Source organism: Ursus maritimus, unplaced genomic scaffold (assembly GCF_017311325.1).
Source record: "Ursus maritimus isolate PB19 unplaced genomic scaffold, ASM1731132v1 scaffold_9, whole genome shotgun sequence".
Taxonomy (NCBI): domain Eukaryota; kingdom Metazoa; phylum Chordata; class Mammalia; order Carnivora; family Ursidae; genus Ursus; species Ursus maritimus.
In genome coordinates, this window is record NW_024427107.1 from 8,765,933 (window position 1) to 8,773,702 (window position 7,770).

Consider the following 7,770-nt stretch of genomic DNA (forward strand, 5'->3'; position numbering starts at 1 on the left):
TAATATAATATAGAGTAGTATATGTATAATATATATAATGTTATTTGGCAATAAAATGGAATTAAGTACTGTTACATATTACAAAGGAATTTACCTTGAAAACATGAGGCCAAGTGAAGGAACCCAGTCAAAAAGACCACATTGTATATGATTCCACTTACATGAAATATCAAGACTAAGCAAGTTAGAAGAGATAGAAAGTAGATTAGTGTTCACCTAAGGGCTGGGAGGGGAAGGAAAGTGGAGTGACTGCTAATGGGTATAGAGATTTTCTGGGGATGATGAAAATATTCTCGCATTGATTATGATGATGGTTGTACAACAGTGAATATACTAAAAACCATTTAATTGTGTACTTTAAATAGATGAATTGTATATGTGAATTATATCTTAATAAGGCTGTTTTTAAAAAATGAGATAGAGAATGGACCATTGATTTCACAAAGTGGAAGCAGTAGAGTGACCTTGATATGAGATATTTTAAGGCAGTATTAGTGTGGCTTGAAGTGGGGACCAGTCTTTGAAAAACTTTTACTTTAAATGGAAGCATGTGGGTACATAAGCCATTTGTTTCATTTTATCATATTTTTTTACTTCTTAATTTTTTATTGTGATAAAAAACATAAAATTTGCCACTTAAAGCATTAAGTGTACAATTCAGTAGTGTTACATGTATTCACATTGTTAGGAACGGATCTCCAGAACTTTTTCATCTTAAAAATTTGAAACTCTGTACTTATTAACAAGTCCTCTTTTCCTCCTTTCCCAGCCCCTGTTAATCACATTCTAATTTCTGTTTCTATGAATTTGACTATTTGAGTTACCTCATGCACGTGGAGTTGTACAGTATTCATCTTTTTATGACTGGCTGCTTCACTTCACATAATGTTCTTAAATTTCATCGTTGTTGTAGCATTTTACCAGATTTCCTTCCCTTTTAAGAATAATGAATAATATTCCACTGCATATATATACCACAGTTTATTTACATGTTTATCCATTTATCTGTTTATGGACTTTTGGGCTGTTTCCACCTCTTGGCTATTGGGACTAATGGTGCAATGAACATGGTTGTGCAGATACGTCTTTGAGACCATCCTTTCAATTCTTTTGGACATATACCCAGAAGTGGGATTGCTGGATTGTAAGTTACTTCTACTTTTAGAATTTTGAGGATCCTCCATACTGTTTTGCATAGAGCCTGCACCATTTTGCAATCCTATCAGCAGTACGCTAGAGTTCTAATTTCTCCACATCCTCGAACTTTGTTATTTTGTAATTTATTTTTTTGATAATAGCCAGCCTAATGGGTGTTAGGTGATATCTCATTTTGATTTTTGGTTTGTATTTCTCTGATGATTAGTGACATTGAGTATCTTTTCATATGCTTTTGGCCATCTATATGTCTTCTTTGGGGGAAATGTCTATTTAAGCCCTCTGTCCAAACCAGGTTATTTGATTTTAGTCATTGAGTTGTATGAGTTTGTTACATATTAACCCATTGTCAGATATATGATTCGTAAGTATTTTCTCCCATTCTGTAGGTTGTCTTTTCACTCTGTTTCCTTTGATGTGCAAATATTTTTAAGTTTGATGTAGTCTCATTTGTCCATTTTTACTTTTGTTGCCTGTGCCTTTGGTATCATATCCAAGAAATAATTGCCAAGTCCAATATCATGAAGCTTTTCTCCTCCTTGTTTTATAGTTCTAGGTCTTATGTTTAGGTCCTTAATCCATTTTGAGTTAATATTTGCATAAGAGTAAGATAAGAGTCTAACTTCATTCTTTTTCATATCCAGTTTGCTCAGAACCATTTGTTGAAGAGATTGTTCTTTTCTCATCAAGTGGTCTTGGCACTCTTGTCAAACATCATTTGACCGTATATGTGAAGGTTTATTTCTGGGCTCTCTACTTTATTCTTTTGTTCTATTTGTCTATCTATGCCATTAGCACACTGTGGATTACTGTGATTTTGTAATACATTTTGAATCAGGAAGTTGTGAGGCCTTCAACTTTGTTCTGCTTTAATCAAAATTGTTTGGGTTATTTGGGGTCCCTTGAAATTCCATATGAATTTTAGGATGAATTTTTCTATTTCTGAAAATTGTCATTGGGATTTTGATAGGGATTGTGTTGATTTGTAGGTTGATTTGGATAGTATGGACAGTGTTAAAAATATTAAAGTCTTCTGATTAATGAACATAAGATGTCTTTCCATTTATTTATTCCTAAGTTCTTTCAGCAATATTTTGTCATTTTTCAGTGTACAAGTCTTTCACCTCCTTGGTTAGATTTATTCCTAACTATTTTCTTCTTTTTGATGCTATTGTAAACTGGAGTTGTTTTCTTAATTTCCTTTCCATATTGTTCATTGTTAATGTATAGACATGCAAGTGATTTTAGTGGCCATTTATTTTTAAATAAGTATTTACATTATAAAGAATACTTTGAAATTGGAAAATAAGAAAAGCTTTTAAAAAATAAAAAAAAAAGAGACATCCACAGTTCCGCAGCCAGCCCCAGAAAAAACAAAAACTTCATTCTTTTTCTACATGTTTTGAAAACGATTTGTTTATTTAAAAAAGTTATAACCAAACTGATAATTTTGGATCCTGCCCCATTCACTTAACAAGGTAGTATAGCCAATTCTATGTTGCTATAATCACCATAACATTTTTAAATCAACTGTTGTATTGCAATTTATTTAACCATTTTGGACATTTACCTTGTTTCAAATTTTGCTCAAAATAAATGGCTCTTAGTGAATGTTTTGTTAGTTAAAATACTTATTTTGTAGCATTTCCTAGGATGGAGTTCCTGAAGCATAATTACTGAATCAGTGAATAAAAATATTTTTGAGGTTCTCAATGTCTGTTGCCCACCTCCAAGGGCTTTCCAAAAATTTTCAGTAATCTCTACTGTCACCAGCAACGTGTGGAAGATTCTGTTTTACCGCAGCTTCATTAGCATTAAGAATTTTGTGCATTGTCTATTTTTAAAACACCCTATTTTCCATTTGCATTTCTTAAGGACTTGTGAGATTAACATTTTCCTATTTTTCATATTTGTCTCCTAAGTGTGTTTTTTTTTCTGTGAATCGACTTTTCAAGATTTGTACATTTCTTTATTAGACCATGGTGATATTTCATTTTTGTTTGTATGTGTTTGTTATAGAAAAAGTATTAACCTGTCAGTCACATTTTGAATAAATATTTTTCTCAGCTCATTGTGACTGCATTTTATTTATGTTACTTTAATATCCAGAAGCTATCATTTTTATGTAATTAAATGTGGCAATACCTATAGTTTTTACACTTGCTTGTAGAAAAGTTTAGAAATTGCTTCCTCCTTTGAATTTGTATTAACTATTCAATTCTGTCTTCCTCCAGTCTTACAGATGCTCTCTAATCCATCTGGAAATGATTTTGGTGTGTGGTATGTAAAGTATTTATTTAAAAAAAATATATAGTTTTAGTAAAGCTATCAGTGGTAGGCTAAAAGCTCCTCAAAAACAGGAAGCACGACTTACTCACTCTTTGGTTTCCTCCACTTTCCCAGACAGAAGACTCACTAAACACAGCCTCTGTTTCCTCTGGCTGCAGCAGCCAAGCTAGTCAGGAAAGATGGGCTCCCCCCTCCTTCCCTCTGCTCACAGACCCTAACTGCTTGTCCCCTTGCTGATGTCATGACAGCTCCCCAGGGGCTGCTGCCTCTGTTATCCCTTGCCCATGTCTACCTTCGCAGAATCAGGGAAAAGCCTACCCCAGCTGTTAGCCAGCAGCGCCCCCTGGCGCCTCTTTTTATTTTAATTGTTCTGATTTCAATTGTTCATACAACCGTCCACCCTACCCACTGGTAATTTTTCCTGGAAGACACCTCAAAAGATCTCCTTTCTCAGCCCCTAAGGTAACCTAACCTACTTGCCCTGATAGGCTTTTCACGGTAAATTTCTTTTCTATTTGAACAAACTCCTCCTCAGTTAAGGAGATGCCATTATTTTCTGGTTGTCTTTTTATCTTTTTGATAGGGAGAGGTGGAGGGATTGTGGGTGGGGGCCAGCTATTAGCCCCAGCTTCTTGATGATCTCTTCCATGAAGTCTTTGAGGCTTTGTACAAACAAAATCCCAGCCTGGCCCTCCCCCCTGCCTTCACCAATGCCTGCAGTTGTGAGTTCCAACTGCAGGTCTAACTGTGGGATCTTGTTTAAAAAAAAAAAAAAAACCAAAAACCAACTCTTTAAAATTGAATTTTTGTTGCCTAAGGAGCAATCTGTAAAATAAGGAGGTGGGGAGGATACAAATAAATGAAATCTAAAAGTAGTCCTCAAATCTAATTAAAGCCAATACTGGATAACAGACCTGTTAGAAAAATAAACTGTTTAATGTTTCTCCATCGTTTTCTTTTTTTTTTTTTAAGATTTTATTTGTTTATTTGACAGACAGAGAGACAACCAGCGAGAGAGGGAACACAAGCAGGGGGAGTGGGAGAGGAAGAAGCAGGCTCCCAGCGGAGGAGCCTGATGCAGGGCTCAATCCCAGAATGCCAGGATCACGCCCGGAGCTGAAGGCAGACGCTTAAGGATTGAGCCACCCAGGCGCCCCCATCATTTTCTTTCTTACACCCTAGTCAGGGTGCTAAGGAGTGCCAGAATGGCCAAAATATGGACAGCAAGAAATCCAGAAGACAGATCCTGAACAATTCACAAATTACATACTCAAGCCTGAAGTCGACTCTATCACAGAAACAGAATTGTCCTTGTGATCGGTAATTCTAGCTCAAGTTAATAGCAGGAAATTCTGAAAGAATTATGGAAAGATACACTTCAGTAGACAATGAGTTATATGATCTACCTATAGCAGAGTAGTGTGACCCTGTCGTGACATTTGTTTGAGAAATAGGGGAGAAAACAGGTTATTTTCTTGTCTTTTTTCCCCAATGGTTTATTCTTCAGATTATGGCAGAATCGCAATTTCTTAAGGACTTCAGTAAAGATTACTCAATGGTTGACAAATGTTTGGTCAGACTGACTGTACAGTATGTTCTAATATGATTCACTGTTCCTGAAAGGGGGAAAATCTACTTCCAGTTCTGAAGTCAGGGAAATTCTGTAACTTGACTCCTCTGTAAGGGGACTTGCTTCTGGCACTGGCTGCCATTATTCTGTCGAGTTTTTCTCTCCTTTCCCTTTAAATTTCTTCTGGCTGTACTCTATTATTCCATAGACCTTTAGGTTTTCCCTCTTTGTAATTTGATGCCCTATTCAGCAGTGTTCAGGAAGCTGTCTTGCTTTACTTTAGTCTGCTGCTTCTGCTTTCCTTAGCTGAATGGGTGGCTTGTTCCTTCTTTTAGGCTTTTCCCCTTTTGAGGGAGCCTGTATTATTTCATCATGCTATTATAAAAAAAAGTATGGATTTCACATAGTGAGTTGATTCACATGTATCAAAGTAATCAAAGAGAATATTTAGCTTAGTTACTTTAATTTTGTTTCTTAAAATTCATTTCAGAGAAAAAGTACGTTAAAATATTTCCCTATCATCCACCTTTTCCTGAGACACACCCACAGACTTATTTTCTTTTTCTTTCTCAAATTTAGTTTTACTTTTCATCAGTTATACATGAACATCAGTTAAAGAGTCAAACAGTTGCACTGGAATTATCGCAAATTTTTTTTTAAAAGGCCTCTAAGACGCCACACCAACTCTTATAGTCTTGCAACCATTTTCTTTTCTTTTTTTTAAACAATTTTCTATTATGTTATGTTAGTCACCATATAGTACATACTTAGTTTTTGATGTAGTGTTCCATGATTCATTATTTGCGTATAACACCCAGTACTCCATGTGATATGTGCCCTCCTTGATACCCATCACCGGCCTATCCCAACCCCCCACCCCCCTCCCCTCTGAAGCCCTCAGTTTGTTTCCCAGAGTCCATAGTCTCTCATGGTTCATTCCCCCTTCTGTTTACCCCCCCTTCTTTTTTTTTTTTTATTAATAATGATTTTTTATTATATTATGTTAGTCACCATACAGTACATCCCCGGTTTTCGATGTAAGGCTCGATGATTCATTGGTTGTGTATAACACCCAGTGCACCATGCAATATGTGCCCTCCTTACTATCCATCACCGGTCTATCCCATTCCCCCACCCCCCTCCCCTCTGTAGCCCGCAGTTTGTTTCTCATAGTCCATAGTCTCTCATGTTTCATTCCCCCTTCTGATTACCCCCCCTTTCTTTATCCCTTTCTTCCCCTACTGATCATTCTAGTTCTTATGTTCCATAGATGAGAGAAATCATATGATAGTTGTCTTTCTCTGCTTGACTTATTTCACTAAGCATTATCTCCTCCAGTGCCGTCCATGTTGTAGCAAATGTTGAGAACTCATTCTTTCTGATTGCTGAGTAATATTCCATTGTATATATGGACCACAACTTCTTAATCCAGTCATCTGTTGCAGGGCATCTTGGCTCCTTCCACGATTTAGCTATTGTGGACATTGCTGCTATGAACATAGGGGTGCATATGGCCCTTCTCTTCACTACGTCTGTATCTTTGGTGTTTACCCCCCCCTTCTTCTTCCCTTTCTTCTCCTACCATTCTTCCTACTTCTTATGTTCCATAAATGAGTGAAACCATATGATAATTGTCTTTCTCTGCTTGACTTATTTCACTTAGCATAATCTCCTCCAGTCCCATCCATGTTGCTGCACATGTTGGGTAATCGTTGTTTCTGATGGCTGAGTAATATTCCATTGTATATATGGACCACATCTTCTTAATCCAGTCATCTGTTGAAGGGCATCTCGGCTCCTTCCATGATTTAGCTGTTGTGGACAATGCTGCTATGAACATTGGGGTGCATATGGCCCTCCTCTTCACTACATCTGTATCTTTGGGGTAAATACCGAAGAGTGCAATTGCTGGATCATAGAGTAGCTCTATTTTTAACTTTTTAAGCGACCTCCACACTGTTTTCCAAAGTCGCTGTACCAGTTTGCATTCCCACCAACAATGTAAGAGGGATCCCCTTTCTCCACATCCTCTCCAACATTTGTTGTTCTTTGTCTTGTCAATTTTTGCCATTCTAACCAGTGTAAGGTGGTATCTCAATGTGGTTTTGATTTGAATTTCCCTGATGGCTAATGATTTTGAACATTTTTTCATGTCTATTAGCCATTTGTATATCTTCATCGGAAAAGTATCTGTTCATATCTTCTGCCCATTTTTTGATTTATTTGTTTCTTGTGTATTGAGTTTGAGAAGTTCTTTGTGATCTTGGATACCAGTCTTTTATCTGTAGTGTCATTTGCAAATATCTTCTCCCATTCCGTGGGCTGCCTCTTAGGTTTTTTTGACTGTTTCCTTGGCTGTGCAGATGCTTTTTATCTTGATGAAGTCCCACAAGTTCATTTTTTCTTTTGTTTCTCTTGCCTTTGGAGATGTGTCGTGAAAAAAGTTGCTGTGGCCGATGTCAAAGAGGTTACAGCCTATGTTCTCCTCTAGGATTTTGATGGATTGCTGTCTCACATTGAGGTCATTCATCCATTTGGAGTTTATCTTTGTGTATGGTGTGAGAGAGTGGTCAAGTTTCATTCTTTTGCATGTAGCTATCCAATTATCCCAGCACCACTTATTGAAGAGACTTTTTTCCACTGGATATTTTTTCCTGCTTTGTCAAAGATTAGTTGCCCATAGAGCCGAGGGTCCATTTCTGGGATCTCTATTCTGTTCCATTGGTCTATGTGTCTGTTTTTGTGCCAGTACCATG